Source organism: Heterodontus francisci, chromosome 30 (genome assembly GCF_036365525.1).
Source record: "Heterodontus francisci isolate sHetFra1 chromosome 30, sHetFra1.hap1, whole genome shotgun sequence".
In the NCBI taxonomy this organism is placed as follows: Eukaryota; Metazoa; Chordata; class Chondrichthyes; order Heterodontiformes; family Heterodontidae; genus Heterodontus; species Heterodontus francisci.
Window position 1 is genome coordinate 3,507,392 of NC_090400.1, and position 26,767 is coordinate 3,534,158.

The 26,767-nt window shown below is 44.5% G+C and overlaps 1 protein-coding gene across 10 annotated transcripts in view; it reads left to right on the top strand.

The window, feature by feature from the left end:
- Positions 1-26,767, top strand: part of LOC137346547 (protein CASP-like) — a 734,295-nt gene that overhangs the window by 427,814 nt on the left and 279,714 nt on the right. Inside the window, exon 1 of one of the 10 annotated variants that reach the window (XM_068010029.1) lies at positions 18,738-18,796. The exons of the other annotated variants lie outside the window; for them this stretch is intronic. The gene's annotated coding sequence lies outside the window, so the exon portion shown is untranslated. Of the gene's footprint in view, positions 1-18,737; positions 18,797-26,767 lie in introns of those variants that run through there. 10 annotated transcript variants of the gene reach the window in all.

Consider the following 26,767-nt stretch of genomic DNA (forward strand, 5'->3'; position numbering starts at 1 on the left):
CCATTAAAAAAGCAAACCCAAGCACTAGGGTTTATTTCTAGGGGGTTAGAATTGAAAAGTAAAGAGGTTATGCCAAACTTATATCAAACCTTAGCTAGACCACAATTGGAGTACTGTGCACAATTCTGGCTGCCATATTATAAAAATGATATGGAAGCACTGGAGAGGGTGAAAAAAAAAGATGTACAAGGATGACACCAGAAATGCGGGGATATACCTATCGAGAGAGGATGAACTGGCGGGGGTCTCTTTTCTTTTGAAAAGAGAAGGCTGAGATGTGGCCTAATAGAGGTCTTGAAAATTATGAAAGGTTTTGATAGAGTAGATACAGAGAGAATGTTTTCACTTGTGGAGAAGAGCAAAATTAGAGGCCATCAATATAAGATAGTCACCAAGAAATCAAATAGGGAATTCAGAAGAAACTTGACCCAGAGAGTGGTAAGAACATGAAACTTGCTACACCAGGGAATGGTTGAATTGAATAGTATACCTGCATTTAAAAGGAGGCTAGACAAGTATATGAGGGAGAAGGGAATAGAGGGTTATGCTGATAGTTAGGTGAGGAAAGACCAGAGGAGACTCAAGTGGAGCATAAACACTGGCATGGACAATTGGGTGAATGGCTTATTTCTATGCTGTATATCAGGGTTGTCCAACATTTCCGCGTAGGGGGGGGACATATTACAATTTTTGTCTTACATAGGGGCCGGTGTGACAATTTTGGAAAGATAAAGGAATTAAACATTTATATATCCATTAATAAAAACAACAAATATGCATTTTTGTGAAGGAAGATTAATTTATTGATTTACTTTCTCATCACTATGTTGGACACTGAATTAGTGAGATAACTGGCATTTTTTTGCTTGCATTAGTAGTCAGTGTTTGACCATATACTTGTAGCGATGTAGCATATTCCAGATAGATGTCCATCTTGATCGCTCTTTCGCCGTTCCTCCCTCTCTCTCTCTCTCTCTCTCTCTCTCTACACCCCCCCCCCACACCCCCCTCTGTGTCGTCCTCGCTCTGTTCCTCCCGTCTCTCTCTGCCCCCTCTGTCTCTGCCCCCTCTGTCTCTGCCCCCTCTGTCTCTGCCCCCTCTGTCTCTGCCCCCTCTGTCTCTGCCCCCTCTGTCTCTGCCCCCTCTGTCTCTGCCCCCTCTGTCTCTGCCCCCTCTGTCTCTGCCCCCTCTGTCTCTGCCCCCTCTGTCTCTGCCCCTCTCTGTCTCTGCCCCTCTCTGTCTCTGCCCCTCTCTGTCTCTGCCCCTCTCTGTCTCTGCCCCTCTCTGTCTCTGCCCCTCTCTGTCTCTGCCCCTCTCTCTGTCTCTGCCCCCTCTCTCTGTCTCTGCCCCCTCTCTCTGTCTCTGCCCCCTCTCTCTCTGTCTCTGCCCCCTCTCTCTCTGTCTCTGCCCCCTCTCTGTCTCTGCCCCTCTCTGTCTCTGCCCCTCTCTGTCTCTGCCCCTCTCTGTCTCTGCCCCTCTCTCTGTCTCTGCCCCCTCTCTCTGTCTCTGCCCCCTCTCTCTGTCTCTGCCCCCTCTCTCTCTGTCTCTGCTCTCTCTGTCTCTGCCCCCTCTCTCTCTGTCTCTGCCCCCTCTCTCTCTGTCTCTGCCCCCTCTCTCTCTGTCTCTGCCCCCTCTCTCTCTGTCTCAGCCCCCTCTCTCTCTGTCTCTGCCCCCTCTCTCTCTGTCTCTGCCCCCTCTCTCTCTGTCTCTGCCCCCTCTCTCTCTGTCTCTGCCCCCTCTCTCTCTGTCTCTGCCCCCTCTCTCTGTCTCTGCCCCCTCTCTCTGTCTCTGCCCCCTCTCTCTGTCTCTGCCCCCTCTCTCTGTCTCTGCCCCCTCTCTCTGTCTCTGCCCCCTCTCTCTCCCTCTCCCCCCTCTCTCTCCCTCTCCCCCCTCTCTCTCCCTGCCCCCCTCTCTCTCCCTGCCCCCCTCTCTCTCCCTGCCCCCCTCTCTCTCCCTGCCCCCCTCTCTCTCCCTGCCCCCCTCTCTCTCCCTGCCCCCCTCTCTCTCCCTGCCCCCCTCTCTCTCCCTGCCCCCATCTCTCTCCCTGCCCCCATCTCTCTCCCTGCCCCCATCTCTCTCCCTGCCCCCATCTCTCTCCCTGCCCCCATCTCTCTCCCTGCCCCCATCTCTCTCCCTGCCCCCATCTCTCTCCCTGCCCCCATCTCTCTCCCTGCCCCCATCTCTCTCCCTGCCCCCATCTCTCTCCCTGCCCCCATCTCTCTCCCTGCCCCCATCTCTCTCCCTGCCCCCATCTCTCTCCCTGCCCCCATCTCTCTCCCTGCCCCCATCTCTCTCCCTGCCCCCATCTCTCTCCCTGCCCCCATCTCTCTCCCTGCCCCCATCTCTCTCCCTGCCCCCATCTCTCTCCCTGCCCCCATCTCTCTCCCTGCCCCCATCTCTCTCCCTGCCCCCATCTCTCTCCCTGCCCCCATCTCTCTCCCTGCCCCCATCTCTCTCCCTGCCCCCATCTCTCTCCCTGCCCCCATCTCTCTCCCTGCCCCCCCCTCTCTTCCCTGGCCCCCCCCCTCTCTTCCCTGGCCCCCCCCCCCTCTCTTCCCTGGCCCCCCCCCCCTCTCTTCCCTGGCCCCCCCCCCCTCTCTTCCCTGGCCCCCCCCTCTCTTCCCTGGCCCCCCCCCTCTCTTCCCTGGCCCCCCCCCTCTCTTCCCTGGCCCCCCCCCTCTCTTCCCTGGCCCCCCCCCCCTCTCTTCCCTGGCCCCCCCCCTCTCTTCCCTGGCCCCCCCCCTCTCTTCCCTGGCCCCCCCCCTCTCTTCCCTGGCCCCCCCCCTCTCTTCCCTGGCCCCCCCCCCTCTCTTCCCTGGCCCCCCCCCTCTCTTCCCTGGCCCCCCCCCTCTCTTCCCTGGCCCCCCCCCCTCTCTTCCCTGGCCCCCCCCCCTCTCTTCCCTGGCCCCCCCCCTCTCTTCCCTGGCCCCCCCCCCCTCTCTTCCCTGCCCGCCCCCCCTCTCTTCCCTGGCCCCCCCCCCTCTCTTCCCTGTCCCCCCCCCTCTCTTCCCTGTCTCTCCCCCCCCCCTCTCTTTGGCCCCTCCCCCCTTCCCCTCTCTCCACCCTCTCTCTCTCTCTTCCGCCTCCCCCCCTCTTGTCCCTCTCTCTCTCTCTGACAGTTGCAGGGAGCGGGAGTGCTCAGTGCAGCAGATTTGTTGTTGGTCAGTTTTTTAAAAGTTTCAAGCCGGTTTCACAGCTGACCGTTGCTGAGAGCTGGAACAGCGCTTTCCCAACTTTGGACACGTTCGGGGTTTTCCAGCAGGCTTTTAGAAAAAGGGTTGGAACCTGCCGGAAAACTCCAAATCTGTCCGAATTTTGGAAACCGCTGTTTCTGGTGTCAGCACCTGTCAGCTGTGAAACTGACAGCGCAATCTTTTTAAAAAGCTGGTCTGAAAGAAGGCAATGGAAAATTTCTCATCTCTGAAATACATCTGCAGGCCGGATGGAAACCTTTGGCAAGCCGGATCCTGACCCGCGGGCTGTATGTTAGACAACCCTGCTGTATATCCTATGTAAGAGCCTCTCCGCTCCAACGACCTGGGTTCGGTTCTGGGTCCTGCCTGTGTGGAGTTTGCAAGTTCTCCCTGTGACCGCGTGGGTTTCCGCCGGGTACTCTGGTTTCCTCCCAGAGCCAAAGACTTGCAGGGTGATAGGTAAATTGGTCATTGTAAATTGCCCCTAGTGTAGGTGGGTGGTAGGAGAATGGTAGGGAATGTGGGATTAAATTTGGATTAGTATAAATGGGTGGTTGTTGGTCAGCACAGACTCGGTGGGCTGAAGGGTCTGTTTCAGTGCTGTGTCACGAAGGAAAAAAGAGAGGTTATAATGTTCACTAGCTGATCCTCTCTGCGATTGCTCATGGATACTTCTGGGTCAGGAGAATGCTTGTGAAATTTAGCTGCATCTTGGCCTATCTCTTTAAGTCCATTGTTTTAAATAGACCGATCCAGGTAGGTCCAGCGGGTTGTAGGCTGCTGAGGTAATTTACTGTGAAATTGCTTGGCTATTTCAAGCTTCGGCTCATTAACTGGCTTTCTGTTAAAAATAAATTGCTTTTTATCTGTAACAAAATGTAACAATTTAGGATTTTCAGTTAGTTATATTAATATTGCCTGTGTTAATTTTGCTTCCTTAAATCCTCCTTCTTGTAAATAAATTTGGATGGTACTTTAGCCTGTCCAAAGTGCTGTAGTACTGAACATTTTCTGCCTTCTGCATTTTTGTAGATGCCCTGTAGGAAGCTGTTGACTGATTGGGGTTAATTGTTAACCATGGCTTATGTAATTCTGTGCAGGTTGCGGGAATAAGGCCGAGCAGATGAAGGATCATATCATGTTTCCGACCTGAGCTTTGTTCAGTCAAGATCTGATTTGTAGTATCTGTAAAGCCATCACAAGTTTTATAGCCATTAGATTTGACAGCTGCCCAGAAAAATATCATTGGCCGGCTCTTCTGTAGAGGATCTCCTAAACAGTGCTACTTTGCTATGCTTTTGTAACGTATGCAGCATGGTTAATGAAATCCACACACTACAACTCACCTATGAACTTCTTCAGGCCCTGCAGGCGGGGATAGCCTTTTTGTTGTTGAGGGAAAAATTGTAGGATTTAATTTATCTTCACTTCAAACAAACTAATGCTTGATACAATCTCTCGAACTATATATGATTTGGGTACAGAAAACCATGCGTGGTAACTTGAGCAATATGTTGCCCATTGCAACATTTTTATCAGTTTTTTTTTTGGAAATGATATGCTTAGCACAACTCCTCACAATGTGAGATGATGCAGATCAGTCAACTGGTTGAACAGTGGAAGAACAGTAAGAAGTATTTATGGGTGATATAAAAACAAGAAATGCTGGAAATACTCAACAGGTCTGGCAGCATCTGTGGAGAGAGAAGCAGAGTTAACGTTTCAGGTCCCTTCTGACCCTTCATCAGAACTAGGGGAGGTGGTGGCGTACTGGTATTGTCACTGGACTGGTAACCCAGAGACCCAGGGTATTGCTATGGAGACATGGGTCGAATCCCATCACAGCAGAAGATGGAATTTGAATTCAATTAATAAATCTGGAGTTTAAAGTCACAAAACCATTGTCGATTGTTGTAAAAACCCATCTGGTTAACTAATGTCCTTTAGGGAAGGAAATCTGCTCTCTGGCCTGCGTGTTACTCCAGACACACAACAATGTGGTTGACACTTACATGCCCTCTGAAATGGCCCAGCAAGCCACTCAGTTGTATTTAACCGCTACAAAGTCAATAAAAAAGAATGAAACCGGATGGACCACCCGGCATCGAACTCGGCACCGGAAATGACAACGGCGAACCCAGCCCTGTCGACCATGCAAAGTCCTCCTGACTAACATCTGGGGGTTTGTGCCAAAGCAACAGCCTACCATAGTCATAGTCACAGAATCATACCTTACATACAATGTCCCTGACACTGCCATCACCATCCCCGGGTATGTCCTGTCCCACCGGCAGGACAGATCCAGCAGAGGTGGTGACGCAGTAGTATACAGTCAGGAGGGAGGTGCCCTTGCAGTCCTCAACATTGACTCTGGACCCCGTGAAGTCTCATGGCATTAGGTCAAACATGGGCAAGGAAACCTCTTGCTGATTGCCACCTACCGCCCTCCCTCAGCTGATGAGTCAGTACTCCTCCATGTTGAACACCACTTGGAGGAAGCAGTGAGGGTGGAAAGGGCGCAGAATGTACTCTGGGTGGGAGACTTCAATGTCCATCACCAAGAATGTCTCGGTAGCACCACTACTGACCGAGCTGGCCGAGTCCTAAAGGACGTAGCTGTGAGACTGGGTATGAGGCAGGTAGTGAGGGAACCAACAAGAGGGAAAAACATACTTGACCTCGTCCTCACCAATCTGCCTGCCGCCGATGCATCTGTCCATGACAGTATTGGTAGGAGTGACCACCTTGTGGAGAGGAAGTCCCATCTTCACGTTGAGGATATCCTCCATCGTGTTGTGTGACACTACCATCGTGCTAAATAAGATAGATTTCGAACAGAACTAGCAATGCAAAACTGGGCATGCATGAGGCGCTGTGGGCCATCAACAGCAGCCGAATTGTACTCAACCACAATCTGTAACCTCATGGCCCGGCATATCCCCCACTCTACCATTACCGTCAAGCCAGGAAACCAACCCTGGTTCAATGAAGAGTGCAGGAGGGCATGCCAGGAGCAGCATCAGGCATACCTCAAAATGAGGTGTCAACCTGGTGAAGCTACAACACAGGACTACTTGCATGCCAGACTGCGTAAGCAGCATGCGACAGACAGAGCGAAGCAATCGCATAACCAACAGATCAGATCTAAGCTCTGCAGTCCTGCCACATCCAACCGTGAACGGTGGTGGACAATTAAACAACTAACTGGAGGAGGTGGCTGCACAAATATCCCCATCCTTGATGAGGGGGAAGCCCAGCACATCAGTGCGAAAGATGAGGCTGAAACATTTGCAACAATCTTCAGCCAGAAGTGCCGAGTTGATGATCCATCTCGGCCTCCTTCTGAAGTCCCCAGCATCACAGACGCCAGACTTCAGCCAATTCGATTCACTCTGCATGACATCAAGAAACAACTGAAGGCACTGGATACTGCAAAGGCTATGGGCCCTCACAATAATCCGGCATTGGTACTGAAGACCTGTGCTCCAGAACCTGCCACGCCCTTAGCCAAACTGTTCCAGTACAGCTACAACACTGGCATCTACCCAGCAATGTGGAAAATTGCCCAGCTGTGTCTTCTCCACAGAAAGCAGGACAAGTCCAACCCGGCCAATTACCGCCCCTTCAGTCTACTCTCAATCATCAGTAAAGTGATGGAAGGTGTCAGCAACAGCGCCATCAAGCAGCACTTGCTTAGCAGTAACCTGCTCAGTGACGCTCAGTTTGGGTTCCGCCAGGGCCACTCAGCTCCTGACCTCATTACAGCCTTGGTTCAAACATGGACAAAGAGCTGAAATCAAGAGGTGAGGTGAGCGTGACTGCTCTTGACATCAAGGCAGCATTTGACTAATTATGGCATCAAGGAGCCCTCGCAAAACTGAAGTCAGTGGGAATCGGGGGGAGGGGGGGGGGGTGGGCGGGGGAGGTGGGGGAAATCTCCCTGGGTTGGAGTCATACCTAGCGCAAAGGAAGATGGTTGTGGCTGTTGGAGGTCAATCATCTGAGGTCCAGGACATCACTGCAGGAGTTCCTCAGGGTAGTGTCCTAAACCCAACCATCTTTAGCTGTTTCATCAATGACCTTCCTTCAATCATAAGGTCAGAAGTGAGGATGTTTGCTGATGATTGCACAATGTACAGCACCATTCAAGACTTCTCAGATACTGAAGCAGTCAGTGTAGAAATGCAGCAAGACCTGGACAATATCCAGGCTCGGGCTAATAAGCGGCAAGTAACATTTGGGCCACACAAGTGCCAGGCAATGACCATCTCCAACAAGAGATAATCTAACCATCTCCCCTTGACATTCAATGGCATTATCATCGCTGAATCTCCCACTGTCAACATCCTAGAGGCTACCATTGACCAGAAACTGAACTGGAATAGCCATATAAATACCATGGCTACAAGAGCAGGTCAGATGCTAGGAATCCTGCGGCAAGTAACTTACCACCTGACTCCCCAAAGCCTGTCCACCATCTACAATGCACAAGTCAGGAGTGTGATGGAATACTCTCCACTTGCCTGGATGGGTGCAGCTCCAACAACACTCAAAAAGCTTGACACCATCCAGGGAAAAGCAGCCCGCTTGATTGGCACCCCATCCACAAACATTCACTCCCTCCACCACCGACGTAGAGAGGCAGCAGTGTGTCCCATCTACAAGATGCACTGCAGCAACGCACCAAGGCTCCTTAGACAGCACCTTCCAAACCTGCGACCTCTACCAACTTGAAGGACAAGGGCAGAAAATGCATGGGAACACCACCTGCAAGTTCCCCTCCAAGTCTGACACCATCCTGACTTGGAACTATATCGCCGTTGTTTCACTGTCGCTGGGTCAATATCCTGGAACTCCCTCAGCAGATCTGGCAGCACCTTTTTTTTTATTCATTCATGGGATGTGGGTGTGGCTGGCTAGGCCAGCATTTATTACCCATCCATAATTGCCCTTGAGAAGGTGCTGGTGAGCTGTCCTCTTGAACCGCTGCAGTCCTTGGGGTGTAGGTTCACCAAAGTGTTGTTCGGAAGGGAGTTCCAGGATTTTGACCCAACGACAGTGAAGGAATGGTGGTACAATTTCATGTCAAGATGTTTGGTGGCTTGGAGGGGAACTTGTAGGTGGTGGTGTTCCCATGCATCTGCTAGGAGGTAGAGTTTTCGGGTTTGGAAGGTGCTGTCGAAGGAGCCTTAGTGAGTTTCTGCAGTGTATCCTGTATATGGTACACGCTGCTGCCACTGTGCACGGTGGTGAATGAGGTACCAATCGAGCAGGTTGCTTTGTCCTGGATGGTCTCGAGCTTCTTGAGTATTGTTGGAGCTGCACCCATTCAGGCAAGTGGAGATTGTTCCATTACTCTCCTGACTTGTGCTTTGTGGATGGTAGGCAGGCATTGGGGAGATAGGAGGTGAGTTACTTGCTGCAAAATTCCTAGCCTCTGACTTGCTCTTGTAGCCACAGCATTTATGTGGCTGGTCCAGTTCACATACCTCAATACCAGTGACATAAAGAGAGTCATTACAAATTTGGGGCCTGGAGAGTTTCAAAAGCGTATGCAAAAAAAAACATGCAGCCAGTATCAAAGGAAATAGCAAAGGTTTTTATAGACCCGTTGAGAAAAAGAGAATCATTAAAGAGGAATAGAGCCACTCAGAAATGAGCATGGTGCGATTATTAGCATAGGGAAGGAAATGGCAGATTTGCTTCATGAACACTTTGCTTCAGAGTGAAGGATATGTTTCAAGGCTGAGGACTTGGGTCATCCAACAGATACATTTATTAATAACAAAACAATAAGGAACAAAAACTGATTTGCAGTCCTGAATACTGAAGGAGGTTAGTGAGGAAGCAGCAGACCGACCATAATTACTTGAAATTTCATTTGAGAGGGAGCTTTCTGAAGGATTCGAGGGTGGAAAGTGCTGCGTTTGTGCTCAGAGAAAGATAAGCTAGACAGTTATTGACCAATTTGCTTTACGTCAGTAGTTGAAAATTACAAGCAACCATGATTAGAGTTAAAATAATTGAAGCACATGGAGTGATCTGAGATGGTCTACATGGCTTATGGATTATAGGTCAGATTTGACTAACCTGGTAGAATTATATCGGAGAATAATGTATAGACTGGGGAATGTAATGGATATAGTTTGGACGTACTTCCAGAAATTATTTGATAAAATTCCTCCTGGGAAATTTGTTGAGAAAATTAGGAGTTGTGGTATCAGTAGATGGCTGAATGGATACGCAGTCAAGGTTTAGATAAATGAATATTGGTTGTGCTGCTGTGTCGAGGCTAATGGTTTGCCACGGGGATCAGTGTTGGGATCAGTTTTCTCCTCCATTTATAAACTATAAATAAATGCTCTGATGTAGACATATGGGAGTGCATATCAACGTCTGTTGATATCCAACTGGGAAGAAAAATGCATGAAACTACAGGAGGATTTAAGCAGGTTAGACAAAGGAGCAGAAAAATGACGGACGCAGTTTAATTTTTTAAAATTGTGATCTGATACATTTTTGGGAACAGGAATAAAGAATGCACTTGCATAGTAAAATTCTCAATGTACTGCAGGTCAAAGGCATCCAGGTGTTCAGATATATAAATCTTTTAAAATTGAGTGGACAGCTTAAGAAACCATTAAATGGATTACAAAAAATCTATACAACAAATGGAATACAAAAGCAAAATGATCATGGACATTTCAGGAACGTAGGGACATAGCTGGAGAAGAAAGCCACCAAAACCTGATGGCAGGCCATATACGCTGTTGTCAAAGTTAGCACCGGAATTACAGAGGCATGTGAACCAGTAGGAATAGATGAATGAACTCCAGTGTGAAAGTAATCATTCTGCACCAAGCAGGGATATGTGCCCCGATCGGCATGACTATTACAATCTAGTCGAAAGGCTGGTATAGAGAGGTAGTCAGGTTATGGAGGCAAGTTTTGAGCACCTAATCATGGAAGGAAAATTTTAAATTAATTGTCATTGACCCCCCCCCACCCACAAACAATCTGCACAGTTCAGTCAGGTTAATCTGACACAGGAGATTAGTTTAAGGATAGTTTCCAACAATATCCTAGTTGAGGGATTATTGGTGGAAATATGTCTGCTGGAGATGGAGTATCAAATAAAACGTTTCTTCATTGTTATTATGCTAGGGAGAGGCCAGTGGTTTGGCAAGTATCTGTCCTTATTTTGCAGTAGTTATTTATCATTTGTCATTTGGTGTTTTATGTATATGTATTTTAAATGTCAAAATGATATTAGGTGTTCAAGGCAAGCTTCAAAAATACAATTTTGTCATTTAGTTTCCATGAAATTACCTGTGGTGCAGTAAATAGCTCTCAGCCTGTGGAACACAAAGTTGTGGTGCTGACAGTGTCAACTGACAGTGAAATTTTTTTTATTTATTTAGAGATACAGCACTGAAACAGGCCCTTCGGCCCACCGAATCTGTGCCAACCAACAACCACCCATTTATACTAACCCTACAGTAATCCCATATTCCCTATGTACGCTAGGGGCAATTTATAATGGCCAATTTACCGAATACCTGCAAGTCTTTTGGCTGTGGGAGGAAACCGGAGCACCCGGCGAAAACCCACGCAGACACAGGGAGAACTTGCAAACTGCGCACAGGCAGTACCCAGAATCGAACCCGGGTCCCTGGAGCTGTGAGGCTGCAGTGCTAACCACTGCGCCACTATTATTATTAACCATTATTATTAAAACATGAGATAAGACTGACTAATTATATTGATCATTCTTGTATTCTTACTGTTCCTTGATAAGCCCAGCCACTTCAGTGAGCTTTCATTGGTGATTGATTTTTATCATTTAGGCTGGACAAAGATGAATCTTTTTAGCAGTTGATATTTTCTCCAATATTTCTGTGCTTTTCAGTTTGATATTGAACACTGCCTGACATGTAAATCTGCTAGTGATACTTGTAATGTATTTCATCTGTATTTATTCATGCTTTTCATATATTTAGTGGCGCAGTGGTTAGCACCGCAGCCTCACAGCTCCAGGGACCCGGGTTCGATTCTGGGTACTGCCTGTGTGGAGTTTGCAAGTTCTCCCTGTGTCTGCGTGGGTTTTCTCCGGGTGCTCCGGTTTCCTCCCACAAGCCAAAAGACTTGCAGGTTGGTAGGTAAATTGGCCATTATAAATTGTCACCAGTATAGGTAGGTGGTAGGGAAATATAGGGACAGATGGGGATGTTTGGTAGGAATATGGGATTAGTGTAGGATTAGTTTAAATGGGTGGTTGCTGGTCGGCACAGACTCGGTGGGCCGAAGGGCCTGTTTCAGTGCTGTATCTCTAATCTAATCTAATCTAAAGCCGAGAGGAGTATAGAAAGTGTAGGGGTGAAGTAAAAAAGGAAATTAGAAAAATAAAGAGAGGACATGAAAAATTATTGGCAGGTAAAATCGAGGAAAACCCAAAGATGTTTTATCAGTACATTAAGAGCAAGAGGATAACTAAGGAAAGGGTAGGGCCTATCAGAGATGTTCAAGGAAACTTATGCGTGATTGCAGAAGATGTGGGCAGGGTTCTTAATTAGTTTTTTGTCTCTGTCTTCACAAAGGAGAGGTTTGATGTAGACATTGTAGTTAAAGAAGTGGAGCGTAAAATAATAGATACGATAAGCATAATGAGAGAAGACGTACTAGAGGGTCTGACATCCTTGAAAGTGGATAAATCGCCAGGGCCAGATGGATTGCATCCCAGGTTATTAGAAGAGGCCAGGGAGGAAATAGCGGATGCGCTGAGGATCATCTTCAAATCCTCACTAGATACAGGTGAGGTCCCAGACGATTGGAGGTTTGTGAACATTATACCATTGTTTAAAAAGGGTGTGAGGGATAGGCCAAATAATTATCGGCTGGTCAGTCTGACCTCGGTGGTGGGTAAATTGTTAGAATCTATTCTGAGGGACAGGATAAACTGCCACTTAGAAAGGCACGAATTAATCAGGGATAGTTAGCATGGATTTGTTAAGGGAAGGTCATGTCTTACTAACTTAATTGAGTTTTTTGAGGAAGTAACAAGAAGGATTGATGAGGGTAGTGCAGTGGATGTGGTCTACAGGGACTTTAGTAAGGCATTTGACAAGGTCCCACATGGCAGACTGGTCAGTAAAATGAAAGCCCATGAGATACAGGGGAATGTGGCAGGTTGGATCCAGAATTGGCTCAGGGACAGGAAATAAAGGGTCGTAGTCGATGGATGTTTTTGTGAATGGAAAGCTGTTTCCAGTGGCGTTCCACAGGGCTCAGTGTTGGGTCCCTTGCTGTTTGTGGCATAAATGGTATAAAGATATCAATGGTTTGGTTGAGTGGGTGGAAAAGTGGCAAATGGAATTCAATCCAGATAAGTATGAGGTAATGCATTTGGGGAGGAATAAAGTGAGGGAATACACAATAAACGGGAGGATATTGAGAGGGGTAGAAGAAGTGAGAGACCTTGGATAGTATGTCCACAGGTCCCTGAAGGTGACAGGACAGGTAGATAGAGTGGTGAAGGAGGCATATAGAATGCTTTCCTTTATTGGCTGAGGTATAAATTCAAAAGCAGGGATGTAATGCTGGAACTGTATAAAATGCTGGTTAGGCCACAGTTGGAGTATTGCCTACAGTTCTGGTCACTACATTACAGAAAGGACATAATTGCTCTGGAGAGAGTACAGAGGAGATTTACAAGAATGTTGCCAGGGCTCGAACGTTGCAGCTATGAGGAAGGATTGGATAGGCTAGGGTTATTTTCCTTAGAACAGAGGAGGCTGAGGGGTGACTGAATTGAGGTGTACAAAATTATGAGGGGTCTATATAGAGTAGACAGGAAGGACCTGTTTCCGCTAGCGGAGAGGCCAATTACCAGGGGCACAGATTTAAGGCGATTGGTAGAAGGATTAGAGGGGACATGAGGGAAAGCTTTTTCAACCAGAGGGTGGTGGGTGTCTGGAATTCACTGCCAGGAACGGTGGTGGAGGCAGAAACCCTCAATTCTTTTAAGGTACCTGGACATGCACCTGAAGTGCTGTAACCTGGAAGGCTACGGACCAGGTGCTGGAAGATGGGATTAGATTGGGCAGCTAGTTTTTTCAGCCAGCACGGACACGATGGGCTGAATAGCCTTCTGTGCCATGATGTTTCTATGGTTCTAATGGTTGGTATTTGCTGGCACAGTCTTAAAAATCCTCAGGAAAGAATGCAATAGCGCCTTGTTCATTGACAGTGTCAGGCAGTGCATTTATAAACTGTCAATACCATATTTTCATCTAGTATATGAATAAGTTAATTAACTTTTCTGTGCCAGAACGGCGTGTGTAACCCTGATTTTATGTTCCCAGTAAAATCTCTGCCAGGAATGCTGCCTGCTGTGACTCTGGCCCGTGATAACCGTTAGCGAGGTGGTGTACTGCCAGAAAACTTTTAAGGAATTATATTGTATGTCTTGCTTATCTTGAATTAGTTTGTGTAATGTTTTTCCAACAACTAATATTTTAACAGCGAAAATCGTGAAATAAAGAAATCATATGTGAGTTAGTTCACATTAGATTCACTTGGAAGATTCAACCAGTTTAGCAGGTGACCTGTTAATAATCTGGTTCCCATGTTGTGTAAGATAGTTATTTGTGTTGCTGTGTTTGTTGCATTTGAATTCTCAGTAATTGCAAGTCCAATGTAAGTTATATAAAGAAGCTTTGAATATTTCTGTTAGATATTGGATTGTTCAATACAATTCCTCAGTTTTCTTCAAGTTTCAGACGTTATTGCTTCGTGAACGTGAAGCCAGCTTTAGAACAGAAGTACTATAGCACTAAAAACCTTCTGCATTTCATAAATATTGATCATAAATATATATCATTAAACTGAGCTGAAGACTAATGTATGGGCTGGGCCAGACAGGCTGTAGATGGTGAGATTAGATGATGAGCTTGTCTTCAGGGCTGTGACACAACTTTGCCTATGACTGCCATGGTGCAAATGTCAGCATTGTAAGAAGTAGTGTGCATAGCAAAGGTTGATTTAAACTAACTTTTTTTTCAACTGAAGAGAGAGTTTAACTTGGTAATTTTTCATAGCCTATTTGTCCTTTCATTCTCTGAGGTTGTATTTGTTTAGGAATGCCACTGATTGCCAGAAAAGACTGTGGGGTGTCTAATATTTTCCCAGTCAGTGCAGCAATCAAGCAGAGCAGAATACCGTGGAATGCCTGGGATATGAATTTTTAATGTATCACTATATAACATAGTCCTTGCAGCACAGCTGCATTATTCTCCTGAGCTTACAGATTTTATGCTTTACTGAACAGAACATGTTCTGGGGGCTTAGTACTTCAGTTTGTATTAACCCTTAGATTACTGACTGCAAAAGTTAATTTCCCTGTGGGCCACAAGCATGTACTAGATGGAAGATCTTAAATAATGCAGTTCTGTTAAGGTTATCATTAGGGAATTACTAGAATAATATGTGACTACTTCTGTATTACTAGCTACTTTTCCCAGACTGTAATGTGAAAACCTTTCTAAATTCTAAAGAGACCTTAAATAAAGAGTGCATTTATCATTTTTGACTTTTTAGATTTATTTTTGACAGAAAACTTACCTTTCTCTAAATCCTGCAGTTTAAATTATTAGATGAGTATGACTTTTCAGATAATAAATTATTCCTTTCCCCTTATTAATAAGGCTTCCTTTGTTCATAGAATATCCTTAGTAAAAAATATTGTTTAACATAATACCAGTATTATGTTGGAAAGAGTGTTTGAGTAACTATAGTTTGCTGATCTATGTACTGCTCTCCCTCTCAGTGCTTTAATTGGCATAATGCATGAATTGATCCTAGAATTTCAGGGTGGGTATGTGTAATGGGATAAAAACAAGAAATGTTGGAACCACTCAGCAGGTCTGGCAGCATCTGTGGAAAGAGAAGCAGAGTTAACGTTTCGGGTCAGTGACCCTTCTTCGGAACTGTGTAATGGGAATTGTGACCTCTTTTAATGTCACACCGAAACGAATATTACAACAACAAAAACAAGCTACCATCTCAAAATTAGTTTAAACTTGCAGTATTGATGAAACAAAAGAAAACACAAGGTCAAATTGTGTAACATCACATTTATCAGACTATCTGCAATATTATTTGATTCTAATTAATGCTTAACTTTTCCAAGCACACACACACATATTTTTACCATAGCTCTTGAGTCAGTGTGTTGGAATGGGTATAAGTGCATAGTTATTTGAGTGCAGAATGTATCCTGCTTAAGGCTAGCAGTTGTTTGCAATATTATTCACCAAATGACAGGAAATAAATCTTCTAAGAATGGTTTGTTTACCCCAGTCCAACATAGGTTGGCATTGGAGCTTTCTTTATATCTACTGATGATAAGCAGCTGAGCTGCACATTGTAAACAGTTCTATAGTTTTAAAGCTGCAGTTTTTGAGATTGGCTAATCTCTTACTCAACATTTCCATTTACTCTTAATTTGCTTAAGTTAGTAAAAATATGAACAAATTGGTTGGGGCCATCCACTTCTGACTAACAGTAACTTTGACTGGTTTAGGATTTACTTTATAGAAACATAGAAAAATAGGAGCAGGGTAGGCCATTCGGCCCTTCGAGCCTGCACCGCCATTCAGTACGATCATGGCTGATCGTCCAAACTCAGTACCCTGTTCCTGCTTTCTCCCCATATCCCTTGATCCCTTTAGCCCTAAGAATTATATCAAACTCTTTCTTGAATATATTTAATGATTTGGCCTCAACTGCTTTCTGTGGGAGAGAATTCCACAGGTTCACCACTCTCTGGGTAAAGAAATCTCTCCTCATCTCAGTCCTAAATGGCTTACCCCTTATCCTTAGACTGTGACCCCTGGTCCTGGACTCCCCCACCATCGGAAACATTCTTCCTGCAGTCTGTCTGTCCTGTCTGTCCAGTCCTGTTAGAATTTTGTAGGTTTCTATGAAATTCCCGCTCATTCTTCCAAACTCTAGCGAATACAAGCCTAATCGACCCAATCTCTCTTCATACGTCAGTCCTGCCACCCCAGGAATCAGTCTGGTGAACCTTCGCTGCACTCCCTCCATAGCAAGAACATCCTTCCTCAGATAAAGAGACCAAAGCTGCACACAATACTCAAGTTGTGGTCTCACCAAGGCCTTGTATAACAGCAGCAAGACATCCCTGCTCCTGTACTCAAATCCTCTTGCTATGAAGGCCAACATACCATTTGCCTTCTTAACTGCCTGCTGCACCTGCATGCTTACTTTCAGCGACTGGTGCACAAGGACACCCAGGTCTCGCTGCAGCTCCCCCTTTCCCAATCTATTGCCGTTCAGATAATAATCAACCTTCCTGTTCTTGCCTCCAAAATGGATAACCTCACATTTATCCACATTATACTGCTTCTGCCATGTATTTGCCCACTCACTCAATCTGTCCATATCACACTGGAGCTTCTCTGCATCCTCTGTTTGATTTACGCAAATGATGCTTTGTACTGCTGAGAAACTGGAAAGAAGTGGAGTGCAGTGATGTCCAGTGCTTTTCCACAACACATATGCTTAACAGGAGTAAATGCAAAGTTTGTCATAGTGTCACAAATGTTTTTAAAATATGTTATTATATGAATAGTATATCAGTTTAGTATTGCTCGTAGAGCTTAACTTTACAGACTATGTTTCTATAAGTAGATGAATGATTAGTGGGTCAGTGTGTATAATGGTGAGAATTCTAGGGGTAGCAGCAGAAGACTGTGAAATGATCACTTATAATGACAAACGTTATTATACCAACTCTGCTGGGATGAATATAAGTAACACTTCAATATTACAAAGTTAGAATTTCAAGAGATATTTATATATTTACTATAAAATTAGACAATGAATATCAAGCTGTGTATATTGAGTTTTTAACGACACCAGGGATTGACTTGACTTCAGATGAGGTTGTGTGACTAAAATCGCAATATATGTCTTGTATATATGTAAAAAAAAAACTGCTGTATATTGTTATATGTGAAAATATTCAAAGAAAATGGCAGATAAAGCAGCTGGAAGAAAAACACACATAGAACAACTATAATTGGAATTGAGCATTCAGAATGAGCATTCTCAGTGCGAATGTAACACTGTAGTGACCAGTCACGTATTTCTGCTAGTGAACTGATCTGGTTTGTTCAAAAGAAAACACCCAAAATGTTTATAGTTGCAGATTTATTTTAAAAATACAGTTGCACTGACAAGTGATCCTACTTCAACCGAGGGGTTTCCAAAAACGTGCTCTCAGGTATGTGCTCAACCATACCATAGCTCCATGGTTTAGTGGAGGGATTCCCACAGTGCTCTTAGGGAGTGAATTCCAGGATTTTGACCCAGTGATGATAAAGGAATAGCAATGTATTTCCATGCCAGAATGCTGTGTGACTTGGAGGGGAACTTGCAGGTGATGGTGTTCCCATGCACCAGCTGCCCACGTCCTTCTAGAGGGTTTGGGAGGCTCTGTAGAAGAAGCCTTGGCGAGTTGACACACTGCTGCCACTGTGCGGCGGTGGCAGAGGGAATGAATTTTTAAGGTAGTGGATGGGGTGCCAATCAAGAGGTTGCTTTGTTGAGGATGGCATCTATCATCTTGAGTGTTCTTGGAGTTGCACTCATCCAGGCAAGTGGGGAGAGTATTTCATCACAATCCTATCTTGTGCCTTGTAGATGATGGTAAGATTTAGGGTCTTGTCACAGAATACCCAACCTCAAACCTGGTTTTGTAGCCTCAGTATTGGCTTGAATGCAGCAGTTTGCTCATGTAATGTGGCCATAATGTATGAAATCGAGGTATCTAATGTTGTAATAGTAAACTGATTTGATGGTTGGATCTTAAGGTACATTTCCTTATATCAACCTTATGATAAATCTAACTTCTGGGTCACTGGAAATGAAAATTAGGGGTGAGTGAAGGGACAATATTCTAATTCCCCATCTCTGTTATCACCCTCTCATTGAGTACATAACAGATAAATTGATGCCTTTTACTGTTTTTGCAGCAGCAATGTCTGAAATAGAACTCAAGCTTACTGCGCAAAAAAAGGTCATTAAAATCAGTTGATATTTATAATCCTGAGGTTGTTCACACAAAACTAGCATTGGGCGTAATAATTTAATGATGCATTTATCATCATTTTGTTTCATATCAATTTATAATTATATTGTAAATGTATTTTTACAAAGCGTCTTTGTAAGCACAGAACTTGCCTAATCCTGGAGTTATTTTCCATTAGACTTTTAATGGTTAAATAACTGTGGAAACTGAAAATGAAGTACATCAAATGTAATGTGAAAATAGAAATATAATAGGTTAAATTTGGAAAGTGACACATTAACCTGAGGAGACTCGAAAGAACTAATGTAAGGTGTGAGTCTGCAGGATTATTCTAAATATATTCATGTGTACAGCAGTTATACAGTGCACAAATGACCTGCAGGTTAACCTCTAATTTTCGACAGCAATAAATGGAAAAGGTCAACCCTGCAATTCTGCTTGTACTGTCAGCTCTCGTATTTCTGGAGTATTATGAAACTGAGTAAGACAGGTAACTGAGGCAAAATTTTAATGAAACATTCATCTTTGTCAGCCTTTTCTGCAATCCATTTTATTTCCATGTTAAAAAATGCATTGTATTTTTTTTTAAACTTTTTTCAATGTATTCTTTTCAAACGTTTTAGTAACCGCCTGAGGCAACGAGCAAAATAACGTTCAGCGCTTCAGATTTACAAAAACAAGATTCTGCAGTGCAACATTGAATATTGCAAATGAAAAAATCAAAAATGGGCACTGTGTTTTTCAGTCAACTTAAGTATTAGAGTTTTGTTCAATTCATTATGGTGCAAAAAAAACAGCTGCTGCCCTGATTGGACTGAAAGAGCTGTCCAGGCTCCTATTGCTGATAGTGGCTAATAAAACCATCGTAGCTGCTTTGGGAAATTTCTACTAAGCAGCAAAATCTACTTTGAGACTCCTGCATGTTTACAAAGTGTAGTATCACAAATCAGGATTATAATTACAATGAGATGTGTATTCAGAAAAACATCTGTTAACTTGTTACTTGGACGACATTAGGTTTCTTTGTTGTGTAACAAAATAAACTAATGTTCTGTGAGGTTCCAAACAATTTTGCACCACTTAACCATTTTTGTTGAGGGCCCATTCTTTTGTCATCGTACAGTACAATGTCTATCTGTTCCTTCCCTCCCCCCTCCCCCTTCATCTTCTTAAAGGTGATACTGTTGATTGCATTTCTTCAATCCATTCCAGAATAATGCACAATATAATTTGATGCCAGTCATTTATCCCTTTTTTAATATGCAGTTTTTCAAACAAATTTTTGCTTTCAAACTTCCTTAGCCTAATTCCATACCAAGCATGGGGTGCCACCTATCATCCTCAGTTGCATCATCCCTTTAAGCTGCCTCTGTATGTTGTTTTGTGAATAATACGAAAAAACAGAAGAAACCTTACTTTTCTGTGAAAACCTTAACAAACAAAAGCTGGTAAGTTACTCAATAGCCATTTATATTTTCAGTCAGAATATTTTGCGCTCTTTTTAGGACAGCCTGGCCCAAGAAATAATTTTATCGTGTGGGGAGGAGGGGCAGTGTATTACACAATCAAATATTTCCTAAGAATATGACTACATCAGCCGTGCAAATCTTTTTATCCACATAATAAAATTCTGCCTGGTACCTATTTTATTGGGTTTTGCAATATATCAAGGGCAGGTATTAGTTTATAAATCTACAGTTTTTTTTCAAGCCATTTGATAACTTGTTATTTCAAAGCTCCTTGCAGCCACTAATCGGCAATATGCTATTTACCTGTTTGGCAACAAACCCTGTACTTTTTCTCCATCTTCTATGCTGTCATAGAAAGTTGTTGTCTCTTTTTGATGGAGCTGAGCCAGTGGTATTCTGATTTCTGTGTCTTTGACAGTTTTGTTTATGGCTTCCTGCTACCACTTTATGAATAAGTGCCTTCAAAAACTTTCCAATATTTCAATGCAGTTGGTAGGTAAACATTTTTGATACACGAGAGCCACTGCGTTCGACAAAGAACGTTTTGCTCTACATCTGCTGGAGTTTACGTACATGTTTATGCATATGTATTATCAGAAATAGGAAATTGCTGCTCCATGAAGAACTGATTATATTCTTCACAGGGCTTCTGACACTGCCAGTATCATCTTAGTAGATTTTACTGGTAATTTGCATAATGAGTAATGGGAGACTTTATAGAGACACTTATAGCACCCATATTCATTGTGTAAAATATTGACATACAGAATGCATATTAATGCTGTGAATTATTTTAAAAAGTCAGAAGTAGTTATTCATAGCTATCCTTCTGCAGCTTTGTTTGATCAATTAATTGCACTTTATCATTTAACAGTTAGATGTTTTGTCTTGTGTGCGTAATAAGGGGCCAATTTTCTCAAAGAACTCTCTCCTCTTCATTTTTCTGCATCTCCTGCCTCTCTGAGTCTATCGGCATACAGACATACTTGTCTTGTTATTCCAATAACCAGCACATTATCAAATAAGGAGTTTTAAGTGTAGGTTTAGTTGCTGAATAGGTTACACAACTGATGTAGCAAGCTGGTGAACCAATCCTTATTTGTATTTGTTGTGGTGCGACCTTAAGAGCGGACCACCTTAAGAAGCTGTGAATGGAGGTCACCGGAGGAAGTGATGTTGTGTCACACAGGACCCCAGAGAGTTGTGGGTGTAGCCTGACTGAGTGAGATATGTTTAGATGTGGCTTCTGCAGTAATTGTTTGTGGGTGGGTGTGTGTGTGTTATAGTTAAATTATAATAAAAACCCATATTTTCTTCGGATATTACATGTAGTCCTGGGAGTCTTAGAATAGTTCACATATCAAAAGAAAAGTAATATCATATGGTGGCAGCGGTGGGATATATTTTTTCTGAAGACTGCCAAATATTACATAGTGGCAATGTTTGATCTTTGTTCTGAAGAACACACTGAGAGAGAACAAAGAATAGCTGATTGCCTACCTGGAGTGGCTGAAGATCTTTTGGAGCCACTGGCAGGAGACCCCACAGCAGTGCAGCAAGCTGGCACCACAGACAGGACCCCAGGAGGTGTTGAAACTCTGTGAGTACAGTACGCAATTTGCCAGGGGATCAGAGCTATCGAAAAATGTGAAAAGCAGTAGCTGAAGCCATTACTGTTTTAGTTTTCCTGGTTTTTTTTCTTCATGGACGGGTCCTAAACCAAAAAGAGAGGAAAGAACTCAGCAGCACCTCAGCACAATGAGAAAGGCTGGTTACAGCAGCTGCTGATACTGCAACGTGCAACTGGATGCAGAGAACAAAGCTGTCTCGCAGTTGAAAAAAAACGATGTAGTCTCACTCTTGAAGGAGCAGGCCCGCAGAAAACGAATCTGTCTAAACACAATAAGGTGTGCCTTTGAAAAAGAAAACTTGTAAAAAGTTCTATATTTATGAAAAAGCAGGATCATTAAGACAATAGTTTTCAGATATCCAGTTATATCCAGGCGTCAGACATAGCGAATGGAACTGTGTTTCCTGGATCAAGAAGTGAGCGAACCAGAGAAACAAGCTACCAAAATTAAGATTGCACTGGGCAATGAGGGCCTGCAGCTGATCAATGGGCCTGCAACAGATCAGTATATTGTCAGCTGAGGATCAGAAGGACCTTAGCAAGCTATGGACATTCCTGGATCAACATCTGAAGGTAAAGATCAATTTCCGAGTGCATAAGCTTGAGCTTATGACCTACTGGCAAAGGCAAGATGGCATTGACCAGTTTGTTGCAAGGTGCCAAGACAAAGCTGAAGAATGCGACTTTGCAGATATCAAATTATCAGAACGGATTATGGAGCTAGTAATCCCGCCTACCCCACTAGAGACCTTTCAAAAAGACCTGTTAGAAAAGAAGGATGGGCGCACCATAGATGCAGTACTCAATGATGGAAGGAAATTTGAAGCCATCATGGCTGGGCGCAAACAGTTACAAGCATTGCGGGCAGCTACGACAATTGGTGTGGTAACCGAGGCTCAGATGTCTGTTAAGCCTTGTAGTAAATGTGGCCTGACTCACCCAATTTGCAGTTGTTGGGTGTACCACGACCAGTGCAAAGATTGTGGCATGTGAGGACATTGCACAAGGCAGTGCAGAAGGCTGAGCTTGGATACTGTACACAGGAATGGTGGCAGATCGCATACAGAGAAAACGTCTGCAAGACAGGATGGCAAACGCAACAAAAAGATATGCCAATACACAACCAAAGCCCAAGCAGGTACATTGGTCAGCAGAGAGACAGATTGCCTGGCGAACACGGTTGAAGAATGCACTCGTGCGAACAGCGAGCAAGCATTTCACATAGTTAATTTAGGATCAACCTGTCAGTGCTGCTATGCAATCTGAGGCATTCTCTATGATTGGGATTGTATGTCCGCAGAAGAGTCGCAAGCATAAGCTCAGAAGGAAAATTGATGCTGGCGCAAGTATAAATATTCTACCCATCCGTATGCTGAAGGATATGTACTTAAAGAAATGGGAATCTGTGGTTTGATTCACCAGGGCTAGGCTGACTGCCTACAATGGTTCTCCATCGCAGTGTAGCTATGAGAGCTCCGAATGGCTACTGCAAATGTTTTATATTGTAGACACAACTGGACCAGTTGTCGCATGACATCCAATATGCCAAGATTTACGAATCGTCACAATATATGAGCTCAGCACTGCGCTGAAAGGTACGGACGGTTGCAACACAGAGTGCATTGAGTTGGTTAGAGGCCTGAAACTACCTTACCCAGACAAGTTTGATAGAGTCAGCAATTTATAGGATGATGCCATAAATGCACATGAGGGAGGATGCAGTTCCTACTATCAGCGCACCAAGGAAGTGCAGTGTGCACATTCAAAAGAAGCTTAAAGTGACGCTGGATGAGATGGAGAGCAACTGAGTCATCCACCGAGTGCACCAGCATTCTGATTCGTGCAGCTCCATTACCTGCATGCTGGAGAACGATGGCAAACTCCGGATTTGTTTAGACCCTCGATGACTGAATTTATCCATCGAAACCATAGAAAAATTATGGCACAGAAGGAGGCCATTCAGCCCATCGTGTCTGCACTGACCGACAAAACTAGCCGCCCAATCTAATCCCACCTTCCAGCACCTGGTCTATAGCCTTGCTGGTTACAGCACTTCGGGCGCATGTACAGGTACCTTTTAAATGAGTTGAGGGTTTCTACCTCCACCACCATTCCTGGCAGTGAATTCCAGACACCCACCACCTTCTGGGTGAAAAGGTTTTCCTCATGTCCCCTCAAATCCTTCTGCCAATCACTTTGCATCTCTGCCCCCCAGATAATTGACTTCTCTGCGAGGGGAAGCAGGTCCTTCCTGTCTACTCTATCTAGGCCTGTCATAACTTTGTACACCTCAATTAAGTCACCCCTCAGCCTCCTCTGTTCTGAGGAAAACAGCCCTAGCCAATCTAATCTTTTCTCATAGCTGCAACTTTCAAAGCCTGGCAACATTCTCCTCTGTATTCTCTCCAGAGCAATTATGTCCTTCCTGTAATGTTGTGACCGGAACTGTAGGCAATACTCCAGCTGTGGCCTAACCAGTGTTTTATACAGTTCCAGCATTACATCCCCACTTTTGTATTCTATACCTCGGCCAGTAAAGGAAAACATTCCATCTGCCTTCTTCATCACTCTACCTACCTGTCCTGCCGCCTTCAGGGACCTGTAGACATGCACTCCAAGGTCTCTCACTTCTTCTATCCCTCTCAGTATCCTCCCGTTTATTGTGTATTCCCTTGCTTTGTTTGGCCTCCCCAAATACATTACCTCACACTTCTCCAGATTGATTTCCATTTGCTACTTTTCCCCCCACTCAACCAAACCATTGATATCTTTCTGGAGTTTACAGCTATCCTGTTCACTATCAACTACACGGCCAATTTTTGTGCCATCTGCGAATTTCGAAATCATGCCTCCCACATTTAAGTTCATATCATTAATATATACCACAAACAGCAAGGGACCCAACACTGAGCCCCGTGGAACGCAATTGGAAACTGCTTTCCGTTCACAAAAACATCCGTCAACAACAACCCTTTGTTTCTTGTCAATGAACCAATTTTGGATCCAACCTGCCACATTCCCCATATCCCACGGGCTTTCATTTTTCTGACCAGTCTGCCATGTGGGACCTTGTCAAATGCGTTACTAAAATCCATGTAGACCACATCCACTGCACTAACCTCATCAATCCTCCTTGTCACGTCCTCAAAAAAAAGCCCTTGAGATGCCCGCAAAAAAATTCGGACTCTGGAGGAGCTGAATTGTAAGTTTACTGGTGCTGAAAGCTCAATGTGAAGCATGGCCACTGGTCTGTCCACTTAGCCAAGAAGTCCCAACTACTCTCAACTTTTAGAATGCCATTTGGGAGATACTGTTCAGACAGTTACTGTTTAGTCTGTGCGTCAGCCAGGGCATTTTCCAACAATACATGGATAGAATAATGAAAAATTTTCCGGGCTGTATCTGTATAGCTGACAATATTGTGGTGATGGGACAGACCAAGGCAGAACATGACCAAAACTTGCATTTGCTAGTGCTGGCTGCTCGCTGTGAGGGCCTTGTGTTTAATAGTAGGAAGCGTCAGGTCAACGTTGGGCAGATCAACTTCTTTGGGTCAATATATTCTGCCACATACACCCAGAATCCTCCCAGACCCAGAAAAGATCGAAGATGTCAGAGCCATACCAATTGCTCAAGACTGGGAAGACCTACAACGGTGTCTAGGGCTGTTCAACATTTTGGCCCCGTACATTCCTAATTTTGCTGAGCGAGCAGCACCGCTTAGGGAACTGTTGTGAAAAGATACTCCTTACTTGCGGCAGGAAGACCAGTAGCAGGTGTTTGAGTTCTTAAAGTTAGCTCTGTCAAGTCAAGACAACGTGCTGCAGTATTACAAACTGACCAAAGAGACTACACTCGAGGTTGACGAGTCCCAGAAGGGATTAAGCAGCTGCATCATGCCGGAAGGGAAGCCAGTCGCCTTCACGTTGAAGAGTCACAAACCCAATCCAATTACTCTTAACGTCGAACATGAAACCATAGCTCTGGTTTTTGGTATCGTTGGGTTTCACACCTCCTCTTTCGGAAAACATTTTTCCATGGAGACTGACCATAAGCCACTCGAGACAATATGGTGCAAACTGCTCACAAGTTCTCCTTTGCAGTTGTAGAGACTTTTGTTGAAGGTCCAGGGCTAGGATTGTGATGTCCATTATAAACTGGGCAGCAAAATGGTCACATCGGACACACTGAATAGGTTTACTAACCCAAATAAAGATGCTAGATTTGTATGTCCATGGTGTGGATACTGAGATTGAGGATGTCCTGAAGATTCACCTCCTGAGTTTTGGGTTGCACAAATGCGAGCAACTAAGAGATGAGATAGTACGTGACCCTACCCTATGTTGTTGTGGAAGGAAGGCCTGACACCATACAGGAAGTAATTGTACATCAACGCTGATTCTGGCCGTATCGAGATGAGCTCAGTATATCACAAGGGTTGATTTTCAAGGGGAGACAAGTCTTGATACCTGAAGCTCTGCATTCTGATATGCTAATCCAACTGTATCAAGGGCATTTTGGAATAGGACGTACCTGACACATTGCTAGAGAGATGATCTGCTGGCCAGAAATCAACAGTGATGTTGAGACAGTGGTGAAATCCTGTGAGGCATGTCAAAGTTGTCAACCAAATCAACAGAAGGAACCCTTGATCCCACATCAAACACCTTCACATCCATGGGTGAAGATCGGCACAGACATTTTCATGTTCAAGGTGATGATTTCCTCCTTGTTATGGATTACTTCAAGTTTCTGATCAGGCAGCTACGAACTACGTTAGGTGCAGTTGTTGCTGATCCAGTCAGTGCTCTGTTCAGCCGATTTGACGTGCCGGAAGAAATTATCTCCGATAATGGGCTGCAATATGCAGGAAGACCATTCCAAGTCATGTGTGCCAGGTGGGGAGTCCGTCACATGACATTATCGTTGCATTATCCAAACACCATCAAATCACTAATTTTAAAATGCAGGCAGAAGGGACAAGATCTCAAGGTAGCCATGCTGTACCTGCGAGCTACTACGTTGGACATGGGCTTACTGTTGCCTGCAGAGTTGATGTTCGGAAGGCAGAGAAGAACTACCCTGCCCAGTCATTATCTCTCTAAGTTTTCCACAGTAAAGGATATACTTCTGTCTAAACAAGGGAAGATGAAGACATCATATGACAGGCAAGCAGGACCAGAATTGGCTCGATTATGAGTAGGGAAGAAGGTCATGTGTTGGGAACTTGGTATCCTGCAGAGGTTGTGAGGATATGCGTCCAGCCTAGATCATACGAGATCCAGATATCCAATGGTACGATTCTCAGACGGAACCGAAGTCAACTCCAAGAGCTATATGGAATTACTACGTGTCACAACCT